This window comes from Arachis stenosperma, chromosome 6 (genome assembly GCF_014773155.1).
Source record: "Arachis stenosperma cultivar V10309 chromosome 6, arast.V10309.gnm1.PFL2, whole genome shotgun sequence".
In the NCBI taxonomy this organism is placed as follows: Eukaryota; Viridiplantae; Streptophyta; class Magnoliopsida; order Fabales; family Fabaceae; genus Arachis; species Arachis stenosperma.
In genome coordinates this window covers 134,766,752-134,789,492 of record NC_080382.1, presented here as the reverse complement: position 1 = coordinate 134,789,492, position 22,741 = coordinate 134,766,752, and the positions used below count along the sequence as shown (strand labels likewise).

The following is a 22,741-nucleotide window of genomic DNA, read 5'->3' as shown; positions in this document are numbered from 1 at the left end:
AGCAATACAAATGAGGAGCTCAGACGTGACGCTCATATGTTGAGCCTGAGAGTTTATTTGCTTAGGTATCGTCACTATAAATTTTTAGATTTATATTTATAAATTATAAATTATTATTTGCTTAGGTTATTATTTTCAAATTTTAAACTATTTGTTTGGATTGTTATACTTAGGTTGTTATTTTTTAAAATTTACATTATTTTATTTAGGTTGTTATTTTTTTAATTTTAACACTATTTTTTAAAAATTTGTTGATTCTTTTTAGCATTATTTTTAAATTTTTGTAGATTTTTTCAATAATACAAATGGAGAGATCATATGCTGACGTGGGTCTCATACGTTTAAGTCTAGGAGTTTATTTGCTTAGGTTATTATTTTTAAATTTTAAATTATTTATTTGGATTGTTATACTTAGATTGTTATTTTTTAAATTTTAAATTATTTTATTAGGTTGTTATTTTTTAAATTTTAACACTATTTTTTAAAAATTTATTAATTCTTTTTAGTATTATTTTTTAAATTTTTTTATAAATTTTTTTTCAAAAATTGCAGCTCCATACGTAAATTTAAATATATTTACGTTAATTTAAAATTTTTAAAATTGTTAGTATATTTATTTACTTTATCTACAAATTTAATTCAAATTTAAATTAAAGTCAATCAAATTTAAAAAATTTTAGTTATGAGTCAACTATAAAAGTTTAAGTTATGAGATATGTATAGCACCACAATTTAAAGTACATCAAACTCTTTCTTTACATGCATCCAAAATCTAAAATTTTTCTACTTATTCCAATGGATGGTATTCACAAAATTGCAGAAACCAATCCTACAATCGATAATTTGTGTGTACGTATATGAGTGATACGGTTATGAACACTACTAAGCTACGAAAATTTTTCATTGCCATACTCAATTGAGATGGTTTGGCTCGATGAAGACGTGAATTTTCTACTAATAATTTTATATTTTATTTTAAATTTGTTTGTTTATCCCCAACTAATTGTTATTTGATTTTTGTTTATCAATTCTAGGGAGAAAAAATACACGCCTCGATTAAGAGGGTTCTTGTGTCTCGATTCGTGAATTTGCTAAAAGAAGGAATATCTTACCAAATAAGATATTTTGGTGTCGAACTCAATAAGGGTAACTTCAAGACAACACATCATGAGTATGTGGTTAATTTAAACTAACGTACCGATGTGCACAGACTTCCAGAATCGTCAAGTATCTCACGATATAGATTTAATTTTGTGAGTTTTGACACTCTTAATACTCCTGGATACGATTACACCTACTTAGTAGGTAAGTTTATTCTTTTAGAAAAAGTATAATTTATTTATAAATTTATTTATTTTATTGATTATTTTGGCTATATTATTTTAACAAATTTATTGACAACAATTTTTTTTTATTTTAAATCATTTCAGATGTTGTTGGATATCTTGTTGGAATTGGGAGTGAGAAAACTCTTAAAAAGAATGACAAATCTACCAAGTATACTATTATTGAATTAGAGATTGATGATAGGTAATTATATATTTATTTTTATAAATTTAAAAATTTTGATATTCTCATCTTTTTAAATTGTTATTTTAATTTATTTTATTATGAATATTTTTATTAATATTATTAATAGGTAACAAACATTTTTATTCAAAAGCAACGTTTTTTGATTAATAGTATTTAAATTTTTTGAAAAATGAGTTCGGATTGATTTTGAAAGAAAGTGTTTAAATCTCTTTTTAAAAAGAATTTAATTAATAGAAAGCATTCTTTTCGTAGTTAGTTTTTTATGAGTTTAAAATAATTAATAAACTAATTATTAATTCTTTTAAACTGTGTTCGACGTTTTAATTTTATTGTTAATTTTTAAATTTTAAAATATAAAATATATATAATTTAATATTATTTTATCGGTAGTTACTTTTTTAGTTGTAATTATTTTTTGTTTATTGTTATAAAAAATATATTTAACATTAAATATTCTATTTGACATAGAAAAATAATGGAGTGTGCACTTTTTGGTAACTATGCACATGAATTAAATATTTTTTTGGGATCTGGCAATAAAGATGGAGCTGTTGTCGTCTTACAATTTGTTAGAATATAGTTATATAACGGTAATATTTATCCATAATTATGTGAATTTTTATATGTGAGCTTTTACTTATTTTTTATTTGAGTTTTTATTCATTTTATATTAAATTAAATTTTACAGAAAAAATTATTTTACAGAATTTCATGTATGGCACAAAGATGTTCTTTAATCTTGAAGAAGCAAATGTCATCCAATTTAAAAATAGGTGGATACATATATATATTTTTAATTCTTTAGTTTCATATTAATTATATGTGTTATCTAATGTAGTTTTTTTTTTTACTTTATTTATCTAGTTTTGTAAGATTTAAAAAATCTAGGGGTAATATCGGCGCAATTTCAAATGAGGCTGCATTCTTAAAAATTTATCAAGACAAAATCATTGAGCAGTTAAAAGAATCAGGTACGGTAATTTTCTTTTCTGTAGAAAAGTTGAAGAAAAAATTAATTTAAATCTATTGTATATTGATTATTTTTGTTTATTCATCTTATTTATTTAGATATATCTTTTAGATTTAAAAACTCACCAAATTCAAGGAATTTAAATCATTAAATTTTTTTTTTATTTCAGAATGCTGTTTGTGTTGTCTTGGCTACTATAAGTCATATTATAGATATTCCAGATTGGTGGTACGACCAATATGAATGCAACAGGTTCACATATGCTTTTATAAAAACTTTCAAATATTCAAGTTGTGGCCGTCTCCTTTTATCCATAACTCCATGGTTATTTATTTATTTTTTAATTTAAAATCTAATAACAATAATGGATTAGATATTGAATAAGTCTATGTTTAACATTTTTTTATACTTTTTTATTAAGTAAGTATCGAATAAAGTTTGGTGTCATTGATGACTCTGACTGTGCATGTTTCGTAGTCTTTGACAAGGAGACAAAACAAATTTTGCAAAAGAGTTGTGTAGACATACGTGATTCACTCCTATTGGTAAGTTCTAACCAATATTTATTTTAAAAACATTAGTGAAGATATTTTTATGGTAATTTTTATATTATTTATTATTAATATATTATGTAATATCCTGCAGAAAGGAGATTTATCGGATATTCCTACATCTTTACTCAACCTAATTGATAAGACCTTCCTCTTTATTGTTGAAGTTCAAATATCTAATAATCCACATTTTTCACCTTCTTATAAAGTTAAGAAGATGACTGATAATGTGCACCTCATAAATAAATTCAAAAAGGCTCACCGTATTCAAATTGTGAGTACAGTTATAAGTGTCCTTTCTATTAAAAATCAGTTTATTTTTCTCTTCCTAGGTCATTAGTAGTATCTAATTTATAAATAATAATTAATAATTAATTATAATTTTAGGATGTTGACTATATCTGTGGTTTACTTCCAACTTTAAAGGCATCCTTAGTTATTGAATGGGAGAAAGTAGGTGTTAAGATATTTGTCCAAAAAATAAATTTTTTGTTTGTTTGTTTTCTTAAAGTTAGATCTTTATTTTATGCAAAAAATATTATTGAGATGAAATCAAAGGTGAGAAGGAAGTCTTTAATTTAACGTAGTATTTTGTACAGAATTTGATGATTGAATTCTCTAATGAAGTTGTGGACAATGATAAATCCTAAGTGTTGGAAAATGCTATTACACCAACCAAGCGACTATCCTCGGAGTCGAAAGATTCGTAGGTGCAAGGAGATACCTCAACTTGCAAGAAGATCAAGCTTGAGGATAAAACTTGAGAATTTGGATGCACATATTTTGAAATCCCTTTTAGAGTCTATCTAATAGAATAATGTCAAGTATATGTTTGTTTTGGTGGAAGCATTGTCTTTTTTTGAGTTGTTATTTTTTTTTTTTGTTCTTTTCGATTTTTATGTTTGGAATTTAGAATTTTTTTAAATATAAATTGAAGTTAATTGGTTATTACTTGTGGTTTTATTTTTAATTCGATTCACACCGTTGATATTCTGTTAATTTCTAATTTAGTATTTAATGTCATAAAGTTATAAATTTCTCATATGAATTATTGTTGATACAATTAAATTAGTTATTAATTTTTAATGTATACTTATTTTAAAAAGAATCTAATTATAATTTTTAATTAAAGTATTATGCTTAAAATTTTAAATTTAAATTCAAATAAACTTTTTTTTTGAATTTTTAAGTAAGTAATTAGGTTTGAGAATATTTTTTAAAATTTTATATAATTTATAAGCTACTATGCTAATTACAAAAGATTATATTAAAGTAAATAGAATTATTAGTCTGATTAAAATGTGAGGTTATTTATACTATTTAAAAAAAAATTAATTTGACATTCTTCTATACTGAATTCTGTTTCTAATGTTGTTTTGACAAAATTGAATTAATTTAGAAAATTCTATTTAAAAATTTAAAATTTGTACTAGTTAATTAGGAAACTCTATTTAAAATTTTAAAATTTGAAATTCTAATACTAATTCATAATTAAGTGACTCCTTAACCGTTTCAATTTTTAAATTTAAATTTTTTTACTTGCCACATTTATAAACTTTCTCTTTACTCAATTTACATTGTTATCTTTTAGATTATTTTTCTACAATAGGAGTACTTTCATTTTTCTCTCTTTTTAAATATTTTTTCTAAATTTACGTAATTTATAAGGTTGTTAATTTTTAGATTGTATTTAATTTTATTTATTTTTATCGACAAATAATAGGATTGATACTATTTATGACAAAACTAATAAAAATTATTTTTAAATTAATAAATTCTTATATTTCTAATGAACAACAAACGTTTAATTAGAAAATTTTATTTAAAAAATTAAATTTTGCACTAGCTAATTAGGAAACTCTATTTAAAAATTTAAAATTTGAAATTCTAATACTAATTCCTATATTCTTAATCATGAAACTTCTAATGTCTTTTTCAAATCAAAATGAAGGTGAAATGAAGAGATTTGCTAATTGGATACTTGATGTTGGAAATGGAAATATTGGTTCTGTTGTTGGTGATGAATCAGAAATTGAAATTTCAGATAATCTATTGATTACAACTACTGATGATCCTCTCTCTCATTTGGTAGACTTTGCATATCCAAATTTGTTGCAAAACATGTCATATTATAGGTATTTTTAGAGTAGGGCAATTCTTGAACCCACGCTTGAGAGTGTCGAGAAGGTAAACAATTTTGTCTTGACAATCTTTCCAGGGATGAAAAAGGAGTATTTGAGTTCTGACACAACATGTCAAGCTGATGAGAATGAAGATGTACAACAAGAGTGGTTCACACCAGAGTTCCTAAATGACATCAAATGTTCGAGACTATCCAATCACAAGTTGATTTTGAAGTCAGGAGTCGTTGTAATGCTACTGCGAAACATAGACCAGACTTCAGGTTTATGCAATGGGACAAGATTAATAATTAACGAACTTGACAGCAACGTAATTGGAGCGACGGTAGTGACCGGTAGAAATATTGGAGATAAAGTGTACATTCCAAGGCTGAACTTGATTCCTTCAGATTCAAGATTGCTATTTAAGTTCTAATGGAGACAATTTCCATTAACGGTATGCTTAATGATCATTAACATACAAGAGTTAGTGTCAATCATTATTATCACATATAGGACTTTACTTACTAAAATCAGTGTTCACTCATAGACAACTTTATGTTGCTTTGTCAAGAGTTAAGAGTCGTAGTGGTCTCAGGATTTTAATTCTAGACGAAGACGGCAATCCAAAGTCATCAACAACAAATGTCGTGTTCAAAGAAGTTTTTAATAATATTTAGGTAAGAATAATATTATTTTCATTTTAATAGCATGTTATGATTTACACTTTTGTATAAATATTTACTGTAGATATAACTAATTTATCTATAACTCTATTTTCAGATTTGAGATGAAATGTGTAACAAGGAGCACAACATCATATGCAATTGCTTTCCTAATGAAGTTAGTAAGATACTAGGTTGTCGATAAATTTTTATTAGCCTTTTGATATAAAATTTAGTATAAAATTGACATGCTATTATTACAGTTATATATGTTCTTATTTTTTTCATGTCTCCCTCCTTATGGTTCAAGAATATTATAGACTTCAAACTCTTCTATTTGCTTTTTTACTTTGAATAAAGATAAAACAACATATTTAGTATGTTTATTATATAATAACGATGATCGTGTTATACTAAACTAAAAAATTTTATGATTATAAAATATTATTTTTAATTTAATATGTCAAATTTAAATATAAACTCATGCGATGGTATTAGTTGTTCATCAATTCCATCTCAAAAAAGTGATTGTTGCTGGGAGTTTAATATCCATATAGATATAGAATAGAATAAAACTAGAATTATTGATTATTACATAGAATTCAATTAAGATATTGTATGAAAGTCTCATTTTCTCTTTTTTTTTTTTTTCAGACCGGAAGGATTTTGAACTAGTTAAGTTCAAATAAAATAAAAATTTTGAAAATTGTATTTGATTTTTTTTATTTTTTCTAATTTTAATTATTATTATATATATATTATATATTTAATATATTTATTTCATTTAATTTTATTAAATATATTTATAATTTAATATATAAAATATTATATATATTCATAAAAAACAATATTTTCTATTTTAATAATTTTAATATTATATTTTATTAATATATTAGAATATATATTTTATATGTACAAAAATATACAATAAAAATTTTGATAATAAATAAAAATTGTACAAATTTTAAAGAATAAAATGTTTGTTACGCTTAGTATCTTTAGTTTGGTCTGTTTTCATATTTTATATGGGTTTAATACTAGTACTAACACGCGTCAACTCTATAGCATAATCCTCACAATGGATTTTTCTTAAATTTTCCATCTCATGTTATAAATAAAGATCATCATCTCTAATCAACTTGTGTGTTGTCCAAGTTAATTTACTAGTATACTTATACAAGTATCGTAAAAAATTTAAATTCTATCTATCGTGATGAATTACTCTTTAATTTATTGAATTGGAAATACTATAAAAAAAAAGTATAATCTTTTTCCATATAGAAATAATTTTATCCTAATTTTTATCTTACTTTAACTTTTATTGACTTAATTATTGAAATCTCTTACAAAGATCTTAGCTTGATCGTGAACCCACCACCATTCCTCTATTACTCACCAACACTAACCATACTAATATATTATTGCCAACCTCAATGGCATTATTAATGCCATCTTATGGAAAAAAAACCACCACCATTCTCTCGGATACAGACGCCAATCTCATGGCAAAGACTCCAAAACATGCTAAGCCAAAACAAAATTGTAAAAGAGGTTGGTGGTTAAATAGTTGGCAAGTTCTTTTCTTTTTTATGATCTTGAGTTTAAGTTTTATTATAATAAAATTTTATATCATAATCAAAGTTCAACCACGTTAGATGTATATTAAAATTAATTATCAAAATTAATTATTAATATAAAAATATATTAAAATATAAAATATATATTAAAAATAAATTAAATAATTTATATACAAATATATAGTTATTGTTCTCACAAGCTTTTCCAACCTCCAACAAGAAAAAAAAGGGAAAAAAAGCAATCCTATATATATATATATATATATATATACTCTATCTATTACTCAGTTATATTATGGGTTAATGTTCAAATTGGTCCTCGAAAGATTGTACGATCGTCAATTTTGTCCACGAAAAAAATTTTTAATCAAATTAATCCTTAAAAGATTTGACATCGATCATGTTTGTCCTTCTGTTTATGGATTCACAGATTCCGTTAACGACAGCACACGTGAACCGTTAAGTGACAAATAACTTAACAGGTGTGTACCCAATTAGAAGTTGACAAGATATGTTCTCTTTATTATATCAAAATAATCCCTATTCCCATTTTATAACCCTAATCCCCCAAATTGAACGGAAACATTAAGGAGTGATTTTGTAGTAGTGCAAAGACATCACCCAGGTTTAGAAGCTAGGATGCAGAGCGCCGGTGGAGGACGAAGTGCTGGATTATCACCGCGATCGGTTGGTAGCTTCGGCTCTAGCTCCTCCATGCGAAAAAGGAGGATGATGATGGACAGAACCTATTTCTGTGGGCTGAAAACTGTGATCAAGAAATCCAAAACACAAGAAAACCCAGGAAGGTTGTTTCACACTTGTCCAAGATATCGGGTGAGTTTAAATTGGTATGAACCATAGTTTCTTGAATCCCACCCCCTCTTTCACCGTTAATATGAGATTCAATTTTTTCACTTCACATATGCAGAAAGGCAGCCATTATAACTACTTTATTTGGGTAGATGATAATGAATATGAAGTTTTTGAAGTTGCAAATGGTGGGGGCAGAAGCAGAGTTTGAAGTTGAAAGTGATTATGAAGATTGGAAAGTGAAACTTGGTTGGAGAATGGGTAGTTTGAAAGTTGAAGTCAGAGTAGTAAAGATGTTGTTTTTTTTCATGTGTGTCCTAGTAATAATGCTTATATTAGTGGTTGGAGCATTTTGTGTCAAATAGATGGAAAAGTGAAAAACTTGTAAAAGCATTGATGATGTTGTTGTTTTGTTGGATCTTGTTAAGAGTATTGGTGAAATATAATAAATCAGTTTGAACATTTTTGGATTCCATTAACAATCATGTAACCTGCATATTTTGATATTAGCTTAACAAATTTTTACACAATTCTAAAAACAAGTGAATAAAAAATAAGTCTAAACATTTTTGCATAAGATAAATTAAGTCTAACCATATGTATTAAAATTAAAGCATTTGCATGTCCATATAAGCATGCTAATATAGTCTTCACAATAATACCAAACCTATTAATGAAGTCTTCATAATATCAAACATAAGTTACCTAATTTTGGGCTATACCAAAATATGAACAAAGTTGTACAAAATACTTCAATATGTCTATATTGCATAAAGATTCTAAAGTAGCAGCCCTTTATAAAATACATAATTTAGGCCTTAGTGAACAACACAACTCAAACATCGTTGTCTTTCTTCCTCAGGTGTTTGAATCCAGGAGTTGGTACAAAAGTCATGAATTCAGCAAGTTTCTTCGCAGTAGCAGAACTGGTGCCCTTGATTGTTTCAGCTGAAACCGGAATTGTTGTAGCTGCAGCCGGTTGAGGTGAGGCTGAGATTGTTGCTTTTCCTTTTTTAACATGAAGCTTTGGAGGCTTTACACTAACTTTATCCTGCATTTTATCATCATGAAGGATCAAGTCAATTGACTAATCATGTTCACATTATGGAACATTATAATGTATAATAAAAGATAGATTACAAATAAAGTATTATACTTGGCTGAAAACAGATAAAGGTTAAGATTCTTGTGTAACTGGAACTCCATCCGATTGGTCAATGATCATCTCAGTTGGTGCATTTGAAGTTGCTGCTGGTGGATTGGTAGGATCTTGAGTAACAGGATCAATCGGGGTTCCATTGGGTGCATGTTCAGCATTAGCATCAGCAGGGTCCGCAACTAATGCAAGTTGAAGTTGCATAAGCCTTGCTTGTTCAGTAGCTTCCTCTTGTTTCTTCACTTTACACTTTCTTCTGTTGTGCCCAAGTTCACCACAATACAAGCACCGTATTGGGTGATACTTTCTTTTCATCCGTGTCTTAGAACTAACAGGCTGCTCATCTTTGTCCTTTCTTCTGTTTATTGTGGGCCTACCCGACTTGATCTTAACTGGAGGCGGAACCGGTGCTGGCGACCCTGTTTTTTCCCATAGATCTTGCCTTTTTATTGGACTCACATTGAAGCAATATGTTCTTCTATACGCATCTATCGTTAACAACTCATGGCAATACTCCTCAGGCCTCTTGTCATTCTTGTCTTGAATTGCAGCCATGGCTTGTATGCAGGGCATACCTTTGGATAATACGACAAAAGCACAACAGCATTAAAACAATCTTTTAGCACAAATTTACAAATCTAAAAGAATTCACTAAAGAAACATAATTTACAAAAAGTAAAGAAACATAATTTACAAACAGTAAAGAAACATATTTTCATTCATAATATTTCAGGATCTTAAATGCACAGAGAGCGACAACATAATATAACAACATAATTTAACAACCTAAATTCAGGAGCTATGGTGAGTATTCTTTATACCTGTCAGCTGCCAGAATCTACATGTGCAGGTGCGACTTCCCAAATCCACCACCATATTTGTAAACCAGCCTTGCACTTCATACAACACCTCCTTGTCATCACCCGACCATTGAAGAAACCAATTTCTTGACAGCTTTGTCATTGCCTCTAACCGGCTTTGTTGAACTGGAGTAAGAATTCCCTGATAGTGCAATAACTTTCGCCTATTCTCAATCATGCTCTTCATGATGATCCTCCTGACTTCTTCAGCTAGTGTCAAGATGGGCTTTGCCCTGTCATGCTTTATTTTTGTGTTGAACGACTCACACGCGTTGTTGCATATTGTGTCCATCTTCGGCTCCTCTATGAAGTGTGCCTTTGTCCATGCTTCTTTTGGCCATTTATTAAGGTATACCCAAGCTGGCTCACTAATCTTTTTTACCTTGCTCATGTTTCTTTCAAATTCTGACACGGTTCTTGATCTAGCGCATTTCCATACCATATCCTTCAATTCGATGCTGCCCCATTGCTTCGAAAAATTCCTCCATAGATGCCAAACACATAATCTGTGGTGAGCATTTGGCATGACTTCTTTCATAGCTGGAATTAGCCCCTGTATAAACATCAAAACTCGAAAAGATAATGAGTTAAAATCGTCCTTAAATGATCATCATTAAATCAATTTAGTCCTTAAAAATCTTTTCGAAAATCAAAATAGTCCTCACCTTTTGCATGTCTGAGATAAATCCTCAGCCATGTTGTGTATCACCGAGGTCATTGTGGAGAAGTTCCAAAAACTAACTCAAATTGTCTTTGTTCTCAACTCCCACAATTGCATAAGCAATCACGTAAACGTGATTATTGGCATCCTGTCCACATGCAGTCAAAATCTGTCCCCCATGTAGATTCTTAAAAAATGTCCCATCCAATCCGATCAACGGTCTACACTCGGCCTTAAACCCTTTCTTACAAGCGTCGAGGCACACATAGAATCTCTGAAACTGTGCGGGGCTCTCGGGCATCGGAATCACTCCAACCTGAATTGTTGAACCTGGGTTAATGGTATACAGTTGATTGGCATAATCCTAAATCAGACTATATTATGCAATCTCATCTCCTTCAACAACCTTTCTAGCTTTCCTTAATGCCCTAGTGATACATGTACAGTTCAGTCGTATGCTACATTTTCTCATAAACCATTCATACACCTCTTTGTACTTCATTGTCGGGTGTTTTCTTAGTTTAGGAACAAGCTTCTTCAAAGTCCACTCCTGAGTAGCAGCCCTATTACTCCTACTCTTAGGACATGTATGTTTATCCACTAAAGTCTTAATCTGCCAAGACATATCGGACTTCTTCAAAACACAATACACTACCCAAGGACAATTTTCTCCCCTACAAACAGCCCTAACCCGCACATTATCATTATTCTTGAAAACAATATTCCTACTCTACTGTATAGTGTAGTCCCTAGTGGCATTCATAAACTCACGCTTTGTCTTGAAGATCATACCTACCTCAAGCTTCAGCTCTCCAAACCTGGGTTTCTCGTTATATGGTGGATAAACCGCACAATCTTTCTCATCAAAATCCAATGCTTGATTCATATCTTCTGAGTGCCAGGATCCACAATCAGATTCACTGTTAGAATATACACCTCTTTCTGATTCTAAAAAATTGATAACAAACAGTATTTACAAAGTAACACAACACACCACTATAGAATTTCATAAATAAAGTTTCTAACACAACACTATAAATAATATAACAAAGTAAATTGCATCTCACCTAAATCCGATATCTCATCATTTTCAATATCCTCATAACTAGAGTCATCCATATCAATTGCCTTTTCAGTGGTCTTGTGAGTTGCATGCTTAGACTTCTCCTTGTTTCCATATTTCTTTTAACCTGAATTCTTACCTACAACAACCCCACTATCACCAGAACTCTCATATCCATCTCCCAAGATCTTCGGAGGCTTATACAGACTATCTTCGGTACTCTCGTATAAATAATGAGAGTCATTATCCTCCTGAAGTGGAGATGGGGTAACAACTCTACCACTCCTTGTCATATTGGTTTCCTTCACTGGTTCTTTCTTTTTATCTCTAACAATATGCTTCTTGAAAGGCTGAGATCTTGAGGGTTGGCTGTGAGTCTTCAATAGTTGGGACAGAACTTTTAAGGGTTGGGTAGATGACCTTGATGGCTGAGATGAGAATTTCAGGGGCTGGTTATGAAGAATAAATTGTGTTTCAGGCTGTGATTTGGGCTGATACATGACCTGTGATTTGGGTTGGAATTTGGGCTGACACATGGACGGTGATTTGGGCTGGACTTTGGGCTGTGGTGGTGTATTGCTGGGCGTAAACATGGGCTGTGGTTTGGGTTAGGACAGTGGCTATGTTTTGGGCCTTAAACAGTATCTCTTATTCAAATAGAAAGTATTTGTGGCCTTGGGTTTACAGGTGCTCTGGTTCTCTAATATAACTAACTCATCATCATCCTCACTCATACACTCCACCATGTGTGGCTCTGAGACTCTATGCACAAAATAAATATTGATCGAATTGTGATTCCTTCTACAATCCTTCACCATTTCCAACAAATCAGCATCTACTTCTAACTTCCTCAACCCAACTTCAAGCGACATTTCGGGTACTTTCCAACAACAACCGTCCACCTCTGAATATTCCAACTCCTTATAATATCCATTTACAAAGAAAACATCTATCGTATCCCCTTCAACTCCCGCTAACACCTTTGTATTGTCTAGTTCATAAATTTTTAATCCACCTTCATCATTCTTAAACTTTCCATCATGATGGAAAACAAATGTCATTGGATGATTTTCCATCTACAAATTTATAGCAACAATGAATCATGAGAGTGCACTCTGTTTTATTTTTATTTTTTAGTACAATTTATTTATGTTTCATCAACAAAATTTCAATCACTACTTTCATCTAAAATGAACACCGCAAAGAATCAAACCCTGTCTTTTACAAGAACTAAACAAAACAAAAAATTTAATCTATCCACACACATTGCATTCGGCCATATCAAAACGGAGAGCATCCACATTTTTTCAACATACGCAATGTCTGAACCATTACAAAACCCTAGCAGCAACTACCCCCAGCACAAAAACCCTAACCCAAAATCAACTAATATTCAAAATCATCGAATATGATACCACACATTCATATAAAAAAAGGAAAAAGAAGTAAAGAAGAAACTCACCATGCAAGAGAACTTACCTCTCACCGGAGATAGCGCCTGCCACCGCAGAAGACTGGTGGCCTTCAGATCGTGATGAGGAGGACCAATCGCAATGCGAACGGCGTCGCTGGTTATTGCTTTCATGGGTGATCAGAGTAGCTTCTTCTTGTCACTCTGTTTCGGTGACTCTTCGTTGGTTTTGGGTGAAAGGGGGGGAGTGTAACTGAAAGTGAAAGGGAGAAGGGGAATGGGAGAATTACTTCAGTAAGAGGGATTATGGCTATACGGCGTCGTTTTTGATGAACCTAGGTGTCACTTAACGGTCCACGTGTGCTGCCGTTAACGGAATCTGTGAACCCATAAACAGAAGGACAAACGTGATTGATGTCAAATCTTTCGAGGATTAATTTGATTAAAAATTTTTTTCGGGGACAAAATTGACGATCGTGCAATCTTTCGGGGACCAATTTGAACATTAACCATGTTTTCTATTGCGTGTGACTGACTCTTAATTTGAAAAACAGAAAATCTTAAAATCAAGTAATTTTTAGTAATTTTAATAAGTATTTAATTAGTACAAATATTAAATTATTTTTAATAAATAAATTTTATTAATTTATGTGTATAAATTTTTATAAATGTGAGTGGAAACTATAACTCATGCCAATAAACTATAACTCAAATGACATAATCTTTCCATATCTATCTATCTATCTATTAATATGTATGTAGTAGATGGTTAGTTAATTTGACAAGTGTTATAGCTACATATTTGATAAGTGTCAATTTTATTTAGTTGACAAATGACATAGATAAAACAAAAATTTAAAAGCCATTTCAGTTATTCTTATTATTTTAACATTAATTCAAAATTAATGCTGTAAATGGTTATTTGCTGGATTGTTTTCAATAAGTTGTGTAAAAAGAATGATCAAGTTGAGCGCAATCTTTCTGTTCTGGTTTTGATATCAAAAATTGAAAACAAATTTTAAGCGCCATCTTTCTTTCTTGAGTGCACAGATTTCATTTAGGTTTAAAAATCAATTCTTTTTTTAGTGAATACCCTATCGGTCTCTGACAATTATCTCGAAAGGACAACGAGACCCTCAAAAAAAAAAAACACTCAATTTGATTTCTGATAATTTTTTTGGGACTGATTAACTTCCGTGTCAAAAAAATAACATTGATTTTTTTTTTTTTACACAAGGACCTCGTTATCTTTTTGAAGTAATTGTCAGGGACCGGGTTGAATTTTTTTTGTCAGGAGCCGGATTGAGATTTTTTTTGTTAGGAACCTCGTTGTGTTTCGAAATAATTGTCAAGGGCCGATTTGGATTTTTCTCTTCTTTTTTAGATTCTCTCTCTGTCTCTTTCTCTTCTTTTATACTTGCGTTCTCTTTCTCTCTGATTGAGTACACAAATGGAATGGTGGTTCAAAATATATGAAGATATCACAAGCGAGGAAGAAGCAAAGAGCTCGCTGCTGATGGAAGCAGTAACGGTGACTGCTGCTAATACAAAAAGGAGAGAGAGACAGAGAAATGCAGAACAAAGCAGAGAAGATGATAACAACAGAGTGACAAAAGGAAGCACGACCGAAGAAGGAGAAGAAGGTGGCAACGACGGTGATGGATTGAGAAAGAAGGAGACTACGTCGAGAGAGAAAGGAAGAGGATTGAGGTGACGACGGTGGTGGAGGCCACGACGCAGTGTCACAGTCGCTTCTTTACTGATGGAGGCGCGGGTGCTGCAAATGCGTCGAAGCAGTTCATTACGACATCGTTGTACATTGGGGATTTGGACCCTGAGGTCGATGAGAACCTCTACGATTTATTCGACCACGTTGGACAAGTGGTTTCGGTTTGTTTGCCCTCACCGTTTTCTCTAAATTATTTTTGTTTTGTTTTGTTTGTTTGAGTTTATTTTTTCTTTTTCTATGATTGTTTGTATGAACAAATGGGGTGTCTTTCTCTAAATTGTTTTGTTTTGTTTGTATGAACAATTTGTTTAGGAAGTTCTCCGGGTGTTGTTGCAGAACAAAAGCGACCCCTTGGATTTTTATGCTGAAAGAAGAGAAGAGAAAATGCTTAGTCCACAGATGGAGGCATTTGGTTTAGGCAGTTACTTGAACACTCGCTGATTTGTGTGTGAACTGCTTTGGTAAGAACAATGCCTTGAGATGAAGACTAATTCCTTGTGTTTTTATGTTTTTGAAATAAGGAAAAACAGGTTGAAAGCAATCTTTTCCAGATTGGGATTGTCCATGAGACCATGACTCTTTCAAAGGAAGATGTAAAATAGATCTTTAGTTGTGGTTTCTAATTGTGGAACTTAGGTAAACTTAAATAGTAAAACTCAATTCAAAATAGATTCGGTGAGTAAACATGTAAACTTTAGAAATTGATACCCTTTCTGTATCCACTGCATCATTGTAGCTACAAGTTGTGGCTATTTGTATACGTTTCTTAACCAGAACTAATGAATGATCCAATTTGTATTGCTATTTTCAGTCCAATACTAATTATTTGGAAGAGGATCTGAAGTGTGTGACTGCCGAAAATCAAAAATTGGCTGAAATGCTCTTTATGTGCTTGCCAAAATGATTTCATCTCTGGGTTTATTATTGCCTTTTAATTTTCTAAAACTTTTCCTTACAAAGGAACTAGAAGTAGATGGCATCCATGTTGTGTCTGTTGAAGTAGATCTTAATTCTCTTCTCTTTTGCTGGAAAACTTAGTTATTGTACAGTCATCTTTGACATAAATATTCATAGACTTAAATATTAGCCTCTCAACTATGTTTATATATTTTTTGAAAGTTTATATAATTCTGCTTTGGCTTGCTGTTGAACATTGGAAAGTTACATTTTTATTTAAGATAACAATATAAGAAAACAGGAAAATTAATTGGACTCTTTTCTTCTCCTACCTTTATTATGTATATGTCCTACTATGTTGTTTTAATTGTGTGTTTTTACCTTAGATGACAGTTAGTACAATTGATTCTGGGACCAAAGCTTTTGAATTTTTGGCCTTGCGTGAGAATGATGATAGCACCACAAATACACCATCTATTTCTCCTAACAATCATCAGGTACGAACATTACTTTTAATTTTGTTACATTTGTTTCTTTTAATTTATGTAATTTTGAACCATAGATCAGTGATTCAGTGTTAGTGTTATTATTATTCTGGAATTTTAAAAAATTAAGGATTTTTATTTGAAATGCATAATGAATTTTATATTATCTTTAAATTTAAAGCAAGACATTTATTACTATTACCACCAAAAAGAACGTAATGATAATTATGTGCTAAAAAATCAGGGTGGTAAATTTGGTGTTAGTCTCAATCTTATAATGTTTGGTGTTTCCTTACTTCTTTCATATGCACTTATGCAGTATGCTTTTGTTTGTGTGAAGAAGAATCATTATATGAGTTCATAATAACTGTATTGCTTCAAAAGAAAATTATCCCTTCTAAACTAAAGATTTTCATTTGGCTTTTTTACTTCAAACTGAGGAGAAACCGATTCTGAGAAATGCAGCTTTTAGGATTCTAATTGCTTTTGCTTGCCCCAGTAAACTTGAAAATAAAACACGGTGTTTTAACAATATAAGACAACATCTTTGTTTTAGACGTTGGAAATTTTTCATTTCTAATTTTACTGTCTTTTGTGGGATTTAACTATACCATATATCCTTATCCTTTTTAATGCTAGAATTGTTTTCGTGACAACATAACCATTTTAGTTGTTTTTATTTTATTTGTTTTAAAAATAAGCTAGAAATGATAACTAAGCATGTCTTCTTGAGTAGGCGTTCCTACACTCTATCCGATTCATGGTTTCTGTTTAAACTATATTGTTGGGATAAATAAATAAATAAATATGCATTGCAGCTATTCTATTTGTGTTTAGTCCATATGCTAGCTGAATTTTTCTTTCAAGCATTTTATATTTAAGGCTTCAATTCAATTGACATGTTGTTTTACTAATAGTTAAAATACATATAAAATGCTTAGGATAAAATGTTCAATTCAATAACTCTATACAAGGAACACTTAGGATCACAGATAAAATGTTTAATGATTTTTTTAAATTTGATACACAAAATTATCTAACAGCACTATTTTTTATCCCTCATTCTATAGAAGTGTCTTAGATAAATATTTGTTTTTGCTTATCTTGCTTCATCATGGAAGTGTTTATTTATTGTACTTGACAAACTTTTATGCTCTTTGGAAGTGTTTTGAGTTTTATTGATTATGCTAAGTAGTACTACTACTATTCTAAAGTTGAATCATTCCAAATTAAACTGAATTTAGTCTTGGAGACATGAACTACCAAATGATAACATGAAAGTTTAGGTGTTTAGATATACTAATATATACATTGTGCTTATGGTTGTTAGATAATATGCATTTTCAGGTGGTCGCACCAAAGACAAAGGTTACTACCAGGAATCATTAACCAAGAAGCATTCACTTTCCGTCTTCATTTAATAGCAAATCAGGTTCATTTTTTCCAGGACAGAAATATTGGTAGCCTTAATCGGCAAGGGAGCAATAAGGACCGCTAGATATCTAACGTCTTCAAGGAATATCACAGGTTAGTACATTGAAATCTGCTCATTTTCTATGGTACTCTTAACTATTTGTTATAGAACGTACATCTTTGGGTCTGAGAATTTTTTTTCCAAATAACACTTTGATCTGTTTGTAGATGCATTCAGGATATAATACATTGATACAATCTATTAAAACCGAGTTTAGATTGTAGTTTTGCCTTTTTTGTGAGTAGTGCAGTGTATTCAAATACATTGTTAATTGAGTAGGCCATTTTTTATAACTGGTATTTTGACCCATTTCTCTACTACAGCCAGCATGAATGTCTGTCTTTTATATACGTTGCAATGGAAACTATATTTTCCTTTAGGAAGTAATTGAAGCCCAATAATTCTGATCTGAAAACACTTGATTTATGTGATGCAATCTTCAGCAAAAATAGTTCTATTGACTTGAATATAATGTTATGATCCTTTCAGCTCCAACTTTATTTGTGGTGTAGAAGTATTTTATATATTTCTCTAACTAAGAAATAGTGAAATAGCAACCTTTAATGCCATCTTCAATTTCAAGTAACTCCCTACACTGTTTCCTTCTTTTCTTTGTTTCTAATATCATCATTAAAAGTTGTTCATTTTTTAACATTGTTTTATTCCAGATTTGGAATATCTTAATAAGATTCCATATTTTTCATTATTGCATGTTTGATTGGTGAGAATTGAGAATTGAGTTAGGTCTTTTTGTGCAGTGGAACAAAATCTCAATTATCTTGGAGAGTAGAAAAATCCTTCATCATTAGCTTTGTGTCCAGCAACTAAGAACTGCATATAAGAATATCACTCATGCCATTCATTATGCTTCTCCTTAGTAAAGTTGCTTTCTTTTTGTTAATGTTAATTTAACTATCGGTTTTCAAGTGCTCTTTGGTATTCTCAATTATCTTATTTTTGTGCATGTATGTATCATCATATAGTATATATATCTAGCAGTAATTTTTTATATAGGGTGTATAAATTTTCAAATTGAACCCACTAGAACTTGATTTCATAAAAACACTTCATCATATATATTCTCTAACTAATTGAAATGGCACAAGGTAACAATAGTTTCTTTTATATAGTTTTTTTTTTTGGTATTATTTGAAATTTCAGCACATTGCAAATCTCGCAACAAAATTTTGGTATTACCTGTAGCTGCATTTAACTGATTATATTTTGTCGTAGATTGCTCATAATATTGACCAACAGAACAAGGCATATAGTAAGATGTGTCAATAAGCATTTCAATTAAGCTATTTCAATTAAGCTAAGTAAGGTAATACTTTCAAAAAACTTTTGCAGATATGAATTACGTTGAACCTTAAGAATAATTTAATATAACGATATTCAATTTGCATGCTACATACTCTTCAAAAGTAATTCATGTGAACCAATGAGATCTACTTGGTTCCTCCCCCTCCCCCCTTTTCTTTTTTTCTTTTTTTTCATTTTTCAATACTTTAGGGTAGAATTGGTGCATGATATAACAATAGAAAATACCAAATCTACCGTTGATTTTACCTTAAAAATAGAGAATTGGTTTATGTGAAGGGAAGATTGAAATATATTCTTATTTTTGTTTTTTATTTTCACTATTTATCTAACAAAATTGAGAACAAAACCAAACAAATGCTTGAATTTTTCAATTTTGAGTAATAAGTTCAATTCAGTTTGCGCTAATAAATCATTTGGTTCAAATTAGTTTTCAAATAGCCTTTCGTGACTAATATTTGTATTTTTCTTTTAGGCTCATCTTCATGAGTGGAAAGCTGTATGGAATGCATAGATAATATTTTGATCCCATCGTTATTAGAAATACCAAAATGAAATTGAGGACTAACAAGTAGAGTATGGATTGTTACTATTCCATGATGAAATTTTTTGCTAACAATTACGTCTTGGTGATTCTATTTTTTGAAAAGCTTTCAAGCTTAATGGGTCATCAAAATTTTTTTGTTTAGTGTTTGTACACTTTTTATTTTAAGAGTATTACTAAGTTACTTAAAGATCAGATTAGGAATTTGATCCCTCAAAAATACACTTGACATGAGCTTAAAAAGATTTGTGGTATTTTCACTCTTAATTGACAATTTTAAAGTCTTCTTTAGATTAATATTTTGGATTTTCTTCTTCTTATATTGAGTATGAGACTCTACCTACATTAATATTTTAGATTACTAAGTTTGTCGATTTATTTATTTATTTAAATTTTATGATTTTAAATTCTTTGATGTAACTAATATTGTATATATTCTGCTTTTAAGTTTGATCTTCTTGACATTATAAATTCACGGTGACCCATAGACCTTCATTCCAAGTCTCAATGTATATTGTTATTATTGCTTGCTAATTGTTTAGCTCCAATAACATTGGTATTATTGTGAGTATATTAGAATTGGACATAAAAAATTAAGTCTTTCTATTATCCTTAACTTGGTGTTGGTGTGTGACTGTGTGATGGATTTGGTGGAAAGTTAAATTAAATTATAATACATTTCAAATTTTACTGTCTTTTGTGAGTTTATTGTTTATAGTTAATATTTGTTATATGTATAATTAGAATATAAACTATTTTTATGAAAGTTTTAATTTGTTTGGATTTATAACAATAACAGAGTAATAATATTTATTTAAACACATATACATAATAATTTTTACAATAAATAACAATAAATAGAATTTATCAAATAATGCAATAATATTATATTTTATACAATAAATTTTTATTTTAAAAATTTTTTTAAATTAAAAATAATAATTATTAATATTAATAAATAAATAACAATAAATTTTTACATTGAAATAATATTTGGCCCGGACGTAGTCCGAATTTTACACTAGTTCATTTAAAAATTATAGGTTCGAGTATCACCTCTAATTTAAAAAAAAAAATATCGTGGTAACCTAAATAATAACATTGGCTCGTCATGTTGAATTGTTGTTTGAAAAATAATGTTAGCTTTCAAAAGTCAACCTTTTCCGCAACACGACCACAACCAACCTTTATGTATAATGATGGTCGGTGCTGAAAGAATTGAGAGAATATATGTTTATAAATAGAAGGTTTAGATATCTATTATAAAAGCCTCTTAGTTATTATTAATCTAGTAGGGCTATCATAGTTCTTTATAATCTAGTAGGGCTATCATAGTTTCATAAGCTATCTATGGATTCCCAATGCGTAAAATTATAAAGTTGATCATCTTATTTATTCTGTAAACTTTTAATACATGCAATTTGGCTTACTAACATTTTCAATAGCTGTAAAAGGAGTTACCAATTTTTTTTCAAAGTTACTCTTCTCTTAAAGATTGAATTTGTTAAGAAAAGATTTTGAGGATAATTTTGAATAAAAAATATAAAATGTTTGTTACACCACCATGAAAATTAAATACTTATTACTATTTTCTGTTAAAATAATGCTATGCATCCAAGTATGAGTTAAATCTAAAAGTGGTCTCCGAAATTCACGGTTTGCACCAATTTAGTCACTGACTTACCAATTGTACCATTTATATCCTCGATTTTGTAAAAATTGCACCAAAATCGTCCCTAGCCACATCTCCGGGCAAATTAATGAACGCCGGCAGTGACCTGGCACTGAGAAGCCACGCCCGCCCAACCTTCTTTCTTTCTTCTCTGAAACTCAGCCCAGCTCGCAGACCTCCACACCAACCTTCCATTAGTCCGTCCGTCCCTACCGCCGGCGACCACCGTCGCTAACCCTCCCTCCTCCCTTCTTCCTTTTCTTTCTTCCCTATTTCTCCATTTCTTTCCTCCTGTTCGTGGTGCCACCTCTGTCTGCACCTTCCAGTTCCGGTGAAAACCACCAGCGGCGGCGAAACTCCGTGCCGCTACGACACTATCTCCGCTCCTTACGCTATCTTCTTTTTTCACTCCTCAACGCAGGTTCCATTCCATCCTCTGTGTCTGTTTCTTTTTTTTCTAATTATTTTTTTTATTTCAGTGCCTTTTGATTCTGCTTTTACTGATCTTGTTAGACTTAGGATAGTTGATTATTTGTGTTTCTGGACTGAATGTGTATTGGCTGGTTGAACTTTTTGGGTTGATTGATGCTTACATTAAACTGAAATTGCTGTTTATGAATCCTGCATACAACCTGTTCGATAAATTGCCTGAAAGTTAAATCTTATGTCTGATCATCATAGGCTTCAAATTTTATTTTCATTAGGTATTGTAACTCATATTGTGCAGTTTTCTATAAGTTTTTATGATGATTGAGATTGAATTTTGGTTATGCACTTGGTGAATGTTCTTGCTTAACACCAAATTGAACTGAAATTTTGGATTTCATTCCTTGTTTGGTGTTATATATTAAGTGCATACAGAGTTAGCAAGTAAATTGATGATATTGCGTATCTATGTAGTTGTTGAACATAAATGATCATATACACAATCACACGAAGGTGACGATGCCATGCTAGAAATTGGGATTAAAACTAGGTATAGAGACCACATTGGGTCAAACAGTTTCAATTGCCACCTCAGATTGTCGTTATCTACGCCAGCGTGACTTCTCAGTGCCAGGTCACTGCCGGCGTTCATTAATTTGCCCGGAGATGTGGCTAGGGATGACCTTGGTGCAATTTTTACAAAGTCGAGGACATAAATGGTGCAATTGGTAAGTCAGAGACTAATTGGTGCAAACCGTAAATATCAAGGACCACTTTGGAGTTTAACTCATCCAAGTATTTTTATTAATCAAGTTTA

General features: G+C 30.5%; 1 long non-coding RNA gene across 1 annotated transcript; it reads left to right on the top strand.

Annotated features, from left to right (window-relative positions):
- Positions 1–14,809: 14,809 nt before the first annotated feature.
- Positions 14,810–18,953, top strand: LOC130934969 (uncharacterized). Its single transcript, XR_009067776.1, has 4 exons — positions 14,810–15,267; positions 15,419–15,567; positions 16,390–16,500; positions 17,836–18,953. It is a non-coding gene; the product is annotated as an uncharacterized LOC130934969 (long non-coding RNA).
- Positions 18,954–22,741: the final 3,788 nt, after the last annotated feature.